Genomic DNA, 12,527 nt, shown 5'->3' with positions numbered 1-12,527 from the left:
TACACAGATATGTCTTACTTCCCTCCTGCCTTCTCTAGCCTGTTCTCTTTCCCCATCCCATATGTAGTCATCTTTATTATTTTATTGTTACTTCTTGGAAATAAAAACATATGTTTTCATCTCTGTGTATGTAGGTTAAAAAAAAGTATTCTTATTATCCCACATACTATCTAACATTAGTTTTATGTGTAATGTTCTATACTTTAATTTTTCTCCTTACCCTAATCTGTAGATCTTGCTATATTAACACAAGGAAATTTTCTTTTTTCATTCTTCATTATGGATGCATACCTTGTTATTTTGTACCACACCCTTATTTATTATGAGGAGATTCTTTTTTTATCTTTTATTTTATTATTTATTTATTTATTTTTACTTTACAATATTTTATTGGTTTTGCCATACATCAACATGAATCCACCATGGGTGTACAGATTCATATGCAATGGGATAGCTTAGCAACCTGGCTTATACTGACTAAAAACCAGCAGCAACACTTCTCTCTGTCTTGACAAACAAAAAGTTTCAATAACATGGCCAAATGTCCGTTAAGGGGTAAAACCACTCAGGTAGGTTTATCATGATTTTGCTGTTACTGTTTCAATACTTCTCTTATTCAACACCTCCCTTATTATTGGACAATTGATATTATCTTAAGATTTGCTGTTACAAGCAATACCATCAATTTTGAAAAGTAGGTGATTTTATACTTAGGCAAAATAGCTTTTGGAAGTGAATTGTAAGCTAGCTATTAAGATGTTTTTAGTTGTAAGATCTATCCATATCTGTGCTAGGAACCAGTTGGTACAGTCTTAAGTTCTTACTGAATCCAATTCAAATTTAGAATTACTGAATTTTAAAATTTTATTTACTTTAAAAACTTGCTCTCTTCTTTGTATCTCTTTTCTCTTAAAATGAATATCTTGTTTCCTATCCATATTAACACATATAATCATTCATATACACATATATATATATATAAATTCAACTGTATATTTAAAATATAAATTATAAATAATATATCATATATAAATTAATTCATTTATGTAGATACTCATATATAAGGATTCATATATGGAAATCATATATAAATTCATATATACATACATATAAATCTCTTTGTTGTTATAGTACAAGTTTGTTACTCAAGGTTTATGTTTCATTTTGCTTTGATTTTAATATTTTTAAACATTTGTTTTTTATATTTATAGAAAATATTTATGTGGTTCCTAAAGCAAAGCTACAAATTAGGTATATATATCAATAATTTATAGTAGCTTCTTTGTTCATTCTGTTTTCTCTGTCCTCTCTGATAATCATTTTCTGTTAGTTTTGTTTCACTTGTCTATTTTTTAAATAAAATAAATATGTATCAACTGTATTCCTTCCTGTCTTAAGTATCATATTACTCATGTATTTTTTCCTTTGTTTTATATAACTTACTATATCCCAGAAATTATTGCATAGCATTTCATAAAACGTAGCCTTTTTCCCTTTGACAGATGTTTAGCACTCCACTGTGTGGTTACACCACAATTCTTTTCAAAGTTTGAAAGGCAGTAAGAGGAAAACATGTGCTCAGTCTGCCATCTTTATCTGAATGTGTCATATTGGCATCAGCTTAGGTTGCAGTTCTCTATTTGGTAGCTCCTGTAGTATACTGGATAGCCTTGAAATAAAGTTTGAACTTATAGTTCAAACTAATATTTAAAATGAAAGTGAAAGTTGCTCAGTCGTGTCTGACTCTTTGCAACCCTGAGGACTATACAGTTCATGGAATTCTCCAGGCCAGAATACTGGAATGGGCAGCCTTTCCCTTCTCCAGGGGATCTTCCCCAGCCAGGGACTGAACCCAGGTCTCCCACACTGCAGGCAGATTCTTTACCAGATGAGCCATGAGGGAAGCCCCAAACTCATATTAATAAAGATCAATTTAAACAGTACTAACATAATTAAAAATGGCAATAAACTTAATCTGAATTAAAGAGTGAAATAAAAACTGAATGTCTTAATTCAGACTTTTCTAACCTAGGAGTATAAGATTAGGAACAATTGTACAAATATGACCTAAATCAAATCCCTTATGATTATTCGGTGGAAGTGAGAAATAGATTTAAGGGACTAGATCTGATAGAAAGAGTGCCTGATGAACTATGGATGGACGTTCGTGACATTGCACAGGAGACAGGGATCAAGACCATCCCCAAGAAAAAGAAATGGAAGAAAGCAAACTTGGCTGTCTGAGGAGGCCCTACAAATAGCTTGAAAAGAAGAGAAGCCAAAAGCAAAGGAGAAAAGGAAATATATACACATTTGAGTGCAGAGTTCCAAAAAATAGCAAGGAGAGATAAGAAAGCCTTCCTCTGTGATCAATGCAAAGAAATAGAGGAAAACAGAATGGGAAAGACAAAAGATCTCTTCTAGAAAATTAGAGATACCAAGGGAACATTTCATGCAAAGATGGACTCAATGAAGGACAGAAATGGTGGGAACCTAACAGAAGCAGAAGATATTAAGAAAAGGTGGCAAGAATACACAGAAGAACTATACAAAAAAGATCTTCTCAACCCAGATAATCACGATGGTGTGATGACTCACCTAGAGCCAGACATTCTGGAATGTGAAGTCAAGTAGGCCTTAGGAAGAATCACTACGAACAAAGCTAGTGGAAGTAATAGAATTCCAGTTGAGCTATTTAAAATCCTGAAAGATGATGCTGTGAAAGTGCTGCACTCAAAGTGCAGCACAAAGTGCCAGCAAATTTGGAAAACTCAGCAGTGGCCACAGGACTGGAAAAGGTCAGTTTTCATTCCAATCTCATAGAAAGGCAATGCCAAACAATGTTTAAACTACTGCACGATTGCACTCATCTCACACGCTAGTAAAGTAATGATCAAAATTTTCCAAGCCAGGCTTCAGCAATATGTGAACCGTGAACTTCCTGATGTTCAAGCTAGTTTTAGAAAAAGCAGAGGAACAGGAGATCAAATTGCCAACATTCTCTGGATCATGGAAAAAGCAAGAGAGTTCCAGAAAAACATCTATTTATGCTTTCTTGACTATGCCAAAGCCTTTGACTGTGTGGATCACAATAAACTGTGGAAAATTCTGAAAGAGATGGGAATACAAAACCACCTGACCTGCCTCTTGAGAAACCTGTATGCAGGTCAGGAAGCAACAGTTAGAACTGGACATGGAACAGCAGACATTACAAATAGGAAAAGGAGTATGTCAAGGCTATATACTATCACTCTGCTTATTTAACTTATATGCAGAGTATATCATGAGAAATGCTGGGCTAGATGAAGCACAAGCTGGAATCAAGACTGCCAGGAGAAATATCAATAACCTCAGCCATGCAGATGACACCACACTTATGGCAGAAAGTGAAGAAGAACTAAAGAGCCTCTTGATGAAAGTGAAAGAGGAGAGTGAAAAAGTTGGCTTAAAGCTCAACATTCAGAAAACGAAGATCATGGCATCTAGTCCCATCACTTCATGGGAAATAGATGCGGTAACAGTGGAAACAGTGGCTGACTATTTTTTGTGGCTCCAAAATCACTGCAGATGGTGATTGCAGCCATGAAGTTAAAAGATGCTTGCTTCTTGGAGGAAAGTTATGATCAACCTAGACAACATATTCAAAAGCAGAGACATTACTTTGCCAACAAACGTCCGTCTAGTCAAGGCTATGGTTTTTCTAGTGGTCATGTATGGATGTAAGTTGTACTGTAAAGAAAGCTGAGCACTGAAGAATTGATGCTTGTGAACTGTGGTGCTGGAGAAGACTCTTGAGAGTCCCTTGGACTGCAAGGAGATCCAGCCAGTACATCCTAAAGAGATCAGTCCTGGGTGTTCATTGGAAGGACTGACGTTGAAGCTGAAACTCAAAAATTTTGACCACCTGATACGAAGAGCTGACTCATTTGAAAAGACCCCAATATTGGGAAAGATTGGAGGCAGGAGGATAAGGGGATGACCGAGGATGAGATGGTTAGATGGTAACACTGACTCAAGGGACATGAGTTTGGGTAAATTCCAGGAGTTAGTGATGGACAGGGAGGCCTGGCATGCTGCAGTTCATGGGGTTGCAAAGAGTTGGACACAACTGTGTGCCTGAACTAAACTGAACTGATAGTACTTAAACTGTGTCTTGACTAACATTTAAAAAGCAGAGCCTCTCTTCACGTAGTGGGAATAATGAGAAGATTGGCACATGTTTACTAATGTGTTTACAATTATTAAAGGAAAGAGTTGATCAGTTTGGTTAATTACTAATATACCCCATTAATGAAATTCAATTTATGAATCAAATTGGTTAATTAGAACTTTAATTATAAGAATAAATGTTATCCTTCAACATTGTCTAGGATAATTGAGCCAGTATTTGTAACAAGTATAATAGATTGGTGTTCTCATTTAAAGACTTCTTTAAACTGAAATGGGCTTCCCTTGTGGCTCAGATGGTAGAGAATCTGCCTGCAATTTGGGCGACCTGGGTTTGATCCCTGAGTTGGGAAGATCCCCACGAGAAGGGAATGGCTGCCCATTCTAGTATTCTGGCCTGGACAATTCCATGAACTATATAGTGCATGGGGTTGCAAAGAGTTGGACATGACTGAGTGATTTCACTCACTTTCACTTAAACTGAAAAGCATGAAACCACTTCTGGGCATATTCTGCACTGATTCGTAAAGAAACAGGTCTCACACTAGTATCTTTACTAAACAATGTAGATTTGCCATTGTAGACTTTATCTAGAGTGACAATAATAAGGGTATTATTACTGCTCTTTTTTCTTATATCTTTCCAACATTTCATATCATATGGCAGTTGTACAACCACCCTCTCTTTCGATTAATATAAATTCCTCATCTTCAGTCTAGACTTTTTCTCGGTGCAAAGTTCCCTCTCTGAACTCAGCCTTTCTCCTTAGATGGGCACTTGAAAAGTTCTAAAAGCTTCCAGTTCTTCTTTCTTTTTAAAAAATATATATATATATTATTTCACTATGCTGGGTTAGTGGCAGCACACAGAATTGTAGGTCTTTCTTGTGGCAAGTGGGAATATTTATTTATTTATTTATTTATTTAGTTGCAACATGTGGGATCTAGTTCCCTGACCAGTGCTCGTACCTAGGCCACCTATAACAAAGCCTTAGCCAGTGGACCACCAGGGAAGTCCCTGAATGCTTCTAGTTCTGAATGTCTGTTTGTTTGTTTTGTTATTATTATAAGAAACAGTGTCTTGGAATCTTAGTAGGGCTCAAAGAGGAAAATATGAATAATGTTAATATGTAAGGAATAATTTTATTCATTTAAAATGCAAATGAGAAACTTTGTATCAGCATTAACTCTACAAAAATAGAAGAATGTATAATATTATTAATATATCATCAATTCTTTTCAATCAACAATCACTAACCCAATAGGAAAATACAGAAAGAATATGAACAATTCATATTGAAGAAACCCAAAGGGCTCGTAAACATATCAAAAAGCATTCAGTTTCATAAGTTATCAAAGAGATGACAAGTAAAACATGAAATCTTCTTAAGTGATTTAAACTATGGTAATAACTGTGTAAGAGTTTCAGGATATGGAATTTTTTTCTTGTATATCGCTACTGGGATTCTATATTAGCAAAATAATTCTGGTGTGATATTTGGAAGAATGTTTCAGAAGTGTTAAAATTTCTACTCCTTTTCAGCAAATAATTCTCCTTGTCAATATCTATCAAAAGGAAACAATAAGCAATTCCTATGTGTTAGTTGCTCAGTGGTGTTTGGCTCTTTGCAACCCGATAGACTGTAGCCTGCCAGGCAACGCTGTCAATGGACTTCTCCAGGCCAGAATACTGGAGTGGGTTGCCATTCCCTTCTCCAAGGGATCTTCCCAACCCAGGGATTGAATCCAAGTCTCACGCATTGCGGGCAGATCCTTTACTATCTGAGCCACATAAATATATATTTATAAATAAAAGTTTATATAATACAAATATATATTTCTGATTGTATTATATATAAAGTATATATATAATTTTATGATTCTGCTTAACCATTAAAATGGCCCCTAAAATCCCCACCTGCTGGTATTCACACCCTTAGTAACCCTTCTGCTTGATTATGGGCTAGATATAGGGACTTACTTCTAATGAAAAGAATAAAGCAAAAATGATGGTGAGAAATTAGGTGTTGAAAAACTCTGACTTCGATCTTGCTCACAGTCTTCCTTTGAGTCTTCTCACTATATGGCTTGGTGACAAGCTGCCATGTTTTGAGCTGCCTCACGAAGAGACCCACATGCTAAGGAACTGAAATCAATCAGCCAGCAGCAACAAACTAAAGCCTTATGTGCAACAACTCACAAGGAATGCAGTCCTGCCAACAAGCCCTGAGAGAGCTTAGAATTGAATCTTGCCCAGGAGATTACAGTCTTGTATAGTCTTTTGTCTTGGAGGATTCAGTTAGCTATACCTGGATTCCTCATTCACAGACACCATGAGATAAAAAATGTGGGTTGTCTAAAGTTGGTAAATTCTGGAGTAATTTTATATGCAGCAATAGATAACTAGTAAACATGCAAAACTGATCTTGCTGTATGAATGACTGAGAAAATAGAATCTAATAAAAACATAAGGTATCATCTAGGTTTAGGTATAAATACAACCATCCCGCATATAAAGAGATATGTTAAAAATACTGGGAAAATATAGATAAAATGGTCAATGTTACTTTTCTGAGCTAAGAGGTAATATGAATTTTAAAATTATTTTCCTAGGATGTTACTATATATTTCAAATGTTTTGGTAATGAGTTAATTTTAATTTTGATATCTAAAGGAAAAAAGAAACAAAACAAAGTGACCAGTAGAACAAAATGCCTTTAAAGTCCAGTTTAGTACTTTGCATGGAGTTGAAAATCAGTTAAGTCCTAGGCAGAGTTTCTTTAATAGATGAATTTAATGCAAATTCCCCAAAGTTTCTTAAGGCCAACGAAGCTTTAGATATTTTCTTACAGTACAGACAGTCAAAACACTGGTTTTTATTTCATATTTTTATTTTAAATTTTGTCAACATGCAATAATGCACTAAAGAAACAATTCTGTTTAAATCTGGACAACAGTAACAGAACCTCTAGATAACTCAGAGAGTACCTTACTGTGATTTACATTAACTGTACAGCACATTATTCCAAGAGGGCAATGATCCCTGCAAAAGCTGAAGATGAAACTTTGCAATGGAAACTTGTCAGAGTGAAGACACCAGGGCACCTGCTGAATGGCTGTTGTCTGCAGCGGAAAGGGCACTTACCAAAGCTTATTAGTTTAATATGCCAACCCAATTGCATGTTAAGTTACACTCAGCTTCTCTGAAGGTCTATACTATGAATCATTTGGTGTACTATAGCTTGAGACTGAATAAGAGACAACATACCCTGGAGCACACGCTTAACTTGGACTATCCATCTTTTTAATATGCCTAATAATAGGATAGTCAGACATAATGAATTACATAGTTTTATGTATTTGAGGAACTATAGACTGGTTTGGCTGTGCAGTTTTCTCTCCCTTTCCCCCCGCCCTCCCTTCAGGTCTTATCCCTGGTGAATTTGAATGTGATATTCCTGGAAGATAAGCTTGTCAAAACAAAGGACAATTGTCTGCATATGTGATTAAATAAAAATAGCAATAATTCTTTCTTTTGATACTTCTAACTCAGAATCATTGATTTTAAACTGCCTACCTAAATAATGAGAATAAAGGAAGTTCTAAAGCTTAGTGACTAAGTTGTTGGTTATCAGGAGACTTGGAGTTGCTTTTCAGTTTTAACATAGCCTATCTGGGGAAATTTTGGCAAGTCATTTACTTTCTTGGAGGCTTCATTTCTTCAGCTATAAAATTAGTTTAACAGTCAGGACTTACCTCATGGATTTGCAACAAAACAGTATATTTAAAACCTTTTGCATATTACTAGCACAGACTAAACACCTCAAAATATGTAATAAATATGCACATCTATCTAGTGTCTTATCTATCTCTATATATTCTTATTGTAGTAAATTCAAAATAGCTAAAGCTTATTTAAAAAATATTTATTGAGCACCCACCAAGTGCTCAGCACCAAGTTTAAAATGCCTCTTTATGCCAAATGTTACCTACTTTCTAATTATATAGCATATCTTGTCTCTATAGATTACTATGTTTTAGTTTCCATTTCAAAGCTTCTTTTTATAAGATACATTTCTGAGTTGATTTGTTGGTGGGGGGTCCTTGGCTTTCATTTCACATTCCAGCTATGTTCTCAGGGCATCAATTAAGTTAAACTGTCAAATTTCTTTCCTCAGGAAGAACATAAAGCATTTAAAATATGTATTTTCTATAATGCTTATGTCAAAGCATACTGAGTAAATGATTGTCAACAGCAATTTCTATGGCACCTCAGTTTTTCTTTTAGATCTTCTAACTGAAAAGTACTAAATAAATTAGGATAAAATTCACAAAAATACCTGCCATTCCTCTCTTTCTATTAAGATAGGTACTATTCATTTTGGTACTGGGAAAACCCCTGAAATTCCACATGGCTGCCAGCTCCACAGCATTTGTGCCAGAACACAAAGAAAGCACACCTCCCTGAAGCACTTACTCAGAGATGCTTTACCTGATTAGTCAGTGAGCAGAAGAGAGAATTTTCTGGACAAGTACTATATCTTGTGAAGAGGCTTTGTAAGAACTTTATTCTTTTGATCTAAGCCATGAATAAAACAGAGATCTGAGTTTGATATATCTCACATATATGAGGATAATGGCTATTTTGCACATCAATGCAAACCTTTTCTACTTTTACTATTAAAAAAAAAAAAAGCCAAGTATGTCCTGCAGTATCTCTAAAGCTAAATCAGGCCAAGATAAGGGAGAATTTCTAGAAGTCTTTGCCTTTTTGAACTGGAGGGAGGATAGGATTGTGCGGTAGGCAGACCACTGGATTGGGATTCAGAAAAACAGGCTTCCTAGGTGGCACTAGTGGTAAAGAACTCGCCTGCCAATTCAGGGAGACAAAATAGATGTGGGGCTTGATCTGTAGGTCCGTCTGGAAGATCCCCTGGAGTCGGGCATGGCAACCCACTTCAGTTTCTTGCTTGAAGAATACCCATGAACAGAGGAGCCTGGTGGGTCCATAGGGTCACAAAGAGTCAGACACGACTGAAGTGACAGCATGCTTGCAAATGGGCTTCCAATCTGAGTTCTGCCATTAACTTGCTTTGTAAGTCTTGCTGACTACTTAGACTCTTGTGCTTTATCTGTAAAACAAAGAAGTGGACAGGAAGATGTATGTTTCCACTCTGATGCTGTTCTCTGGTTTCTCCCACCACTCCAACTATTATATCATCTGTCTCAGTTTTGGTTTTGGAAGAGGATATCGGTTACGTTTACAATTTGATCACTCCTTCGCACACACTGGGGAGACTTCTCTTTACTTCCCTGATCCATCAGGGTCCTAGTTGTTGCTAGGACTGCCCACGGTTCCACTCAGTTTCCTCGGAAGATTCTTTTTGGAGTCCTCACATTTTCTTTATTTCTTGATTTACCTCCAGGCTCCTCTCTGTAGTTATGTAAACTCTTAGTGATTTCTTACACAGTAGGTGGGCTCTGCATGCTCCTCAGGGCTGATGGAAGGTCAAATTCTCAGGCCTGTTGCTCAGGTATATTATGCCCCTAGCATGCCCAGGTTTTAGACTGGGCTGTGAGGCCATTTCAGCTATGAATATAGATAAGTCACCTGATCTTATTGAATCTCTTATCTTTTAGATGGAGGTGATAATGACCATCTTTCCTCTCCACCCCACCCCCACCCCCATTTTTTTTCTGTTGTGTGCAACTGAAAAAACTATCTGTTAAATTTTAAGTAGAAAAAAAATGCTCTCTAAACTCTGGGGAAATAGCTCCCTGAGTTTCAGACTGCCTGATAGTAATGACAGACATTACTCTTTGGAAATGGGCATAAGACTTTTGGTACTTATTGCTTTTAGTACTTATTGATGGAGAATGGCAATGCCAGGCTTTGTTAGGAGCACCCCTTGGCCTGGATGCAGAGTTCTCAGATAGCCTGTGTGTTGTTCAGTTGCTAAGCCTTGTCCATTTCTTTGCAATCCCATGGACTGCAGCACGCCAGGTTTCCCTGTCCTTCATTCTCTCCCAGAGTTTGCTCAAGCTCATGTCCATTGAGTCAATAATGCCATCCAACCATCCCATCCTCTGTCCCTTTGGTCCCTTCTTCTCCTGCCCTCAATCTTCCCCAGAATCAGGATCTTTTCCAGTGAGTCAGCTCTTAGCCTCAGGAAGCCAAAAATAATGGAAATTCAGCTTCAGCATCAGTCCTTCCCATGAATATTCAGGGTTGATTTGCTCTAGGATTGACTGGTTTGATTTCCTTGCTATCCAAGTGATACTCAAGAGTCTTCTCCAGAACCACAGTTTGAAAGCGTCAATTCCTTGGCCCTCAACCTTATTTATGGTCCAACTGTCACATCTGTACATGACTACTGGGAAAACAACAACAACAACAACAATAACAACAACAACATAGCTTTGACTATATGGTCCTTTGTTGGCAAAATGATGTCTCTGTTTTTCAGTATTCTGTCTAGGTTGGTCATAGCTTTTCTTCCAAGGAGCAGTAGGTGTGGTGGCTCTTAATCACTAACAAGTGGAAATGCTGGATAATTAGACTTGAAACCAGCAGTTTGTCAATAAACTATTATAATCTACTAATACATATTGCAAGGCTTAGGAAAACTGTTGTCAGGTATTTATAGTGTATGAAATGTGAAGAAGAAAAACTTTAAAAGAAATAGATCTGTATTTCACTTTATACATGGAATAGTTACCTTTTAGTTGTTTTAGTTAAGAGGATTTTTTAATTGACTCCAAAGTGGTGTAAACGTAGATTCGTAGGGCTTGAAAAGTACAAAATTTTAGAGATTTTGGTGTCTTTTGGAGTTCATTGTAGAGCATGTGCCTTCAATACAAGAAACAGACTAAAGAACATCTTCTAGTCCAAAACTTCTTCCTTCTCTTCCCAGTGTACTACATTTCACAAATTAAGTAACTTATTTTGTTAAAGCCGCTTTGTATTATATTCAGTAAGACAAAAAGAAAAAAAAATCAACAACAACACAGGAGTTCCAAGAAAATACAGTCTGTAGTAGGAATGTCTGTAGTGGACATGTGTTAATAATAACAATTATTATTATTATTGCTATGCTTTCTGTGCTGCTTAGATGGTACTTGCCCAAAGCTGTAAACTTTTGGGGTTGAAATAGTGTTTTCTTTTCTGACCCATACAGTGCATTGCTTAGAATTCTAATAATACTCATTATCAGATTGATAATGCTAATGAATATTAATTTCTCATTGACTATTTTTTTGGGCTCCAAAATCACTGCAGATGGTGATTGCAGCCATGAAATTTAAAGACGCTTGCTCCTTGGAAGAAAAGTTATAAGCAACCTAGATAGCATATTCAAAAGCAGAGACATTACTTTGCCAACAAAGGTCCATCTAGTCAAGGCTATGGTTTTTCCAGTAGTCATGTATGGATGTGAGAGTTGGACTGTGAAGAAGGCTGAGCGCCGAAGAATTGATGCTTTTGAACTGTGGTATTGGAGAAGACTCTTGAGAGTCCCTTGGACTGCAAGGAGATCCAACCAGTCCATTCTAAAGGAGATCAGTCCTGGGTGTTCTTTGGAAGGAATGATGCTAAAGCTGAAACTCCAGTACTTTGGCCACCTCATGCGAAGAGTTGACTCATTGGAAAAGACTCTGATGCTGGGAACGATTGAAGGCAGGAGAAGGGGATGACAGAGGATGAGATAGTTGGATGGCATACCAACTCGATGAAGATGAGTTTGAGCAAGGTCCAGGATTTGGTGATGGATAGGGAGGCCTGGTGTGCTGCAATTCATGGGGTCTCAAAGAGTTGGACACGACTGAGCGACTGAACTGAACTGAACTGATGCATGGAAATATATAGTAAAGGAGTTTTAACTTTGTTTTCAAGAAGCTCACAATTAAAGTACTGTCTTCCTAAGTTTTTCCCTGTATTTAATATGTATTTTATTTTCCTATATCTCAATTAGATGTCTGGCATTCTGCAGGAATACACATTTGTGCAATGAATGGATAAATGAATGAAAAAATAATTGAATGAACAAATATATCAATCAGTCAGTCATTGAGTAATAAAACAATTCTCTTCCTTTTCATCTTATACTTCTTAAATTCAGTCATTTTTCCATGACACTTGCTTTTGATTCAGGATGATTTAATGGGGTTAGGACAAACTTTGGCATCAATAATTACACATATAAGTCCAAATTCCACCTCTCCATGTAATCTTGGCTATAATCCACTTCTACTTTTCTATTTTTCCCTCTGTAAATAAGAGATAATTCTAACTTCTCCATGTTCCTCTGAGAGAAAATGAAATATAAAACTGTGAGTACCTAACTGTGTGCTGCTAGCAGCTAA

The sequence above is a fragment of the Budorcas taxicolor genome, chromosome 1 (genome assembly GCF_023091745.1).
Source record: "Budorcas taxicolor isolate Tak-1 chromosome 1, Takin1.1, whole genome shotgun sequence".
NCBI classification, from domain to species: domain Eukaryota; kingdom Metazoa; phylum Chordata; class Mammalia; order Artiodactyla; family Bovidae; genus Budorcas; species Budorcas taxicolor.
Note: the sequence above shows the minus strand (reverse complement) of the source record.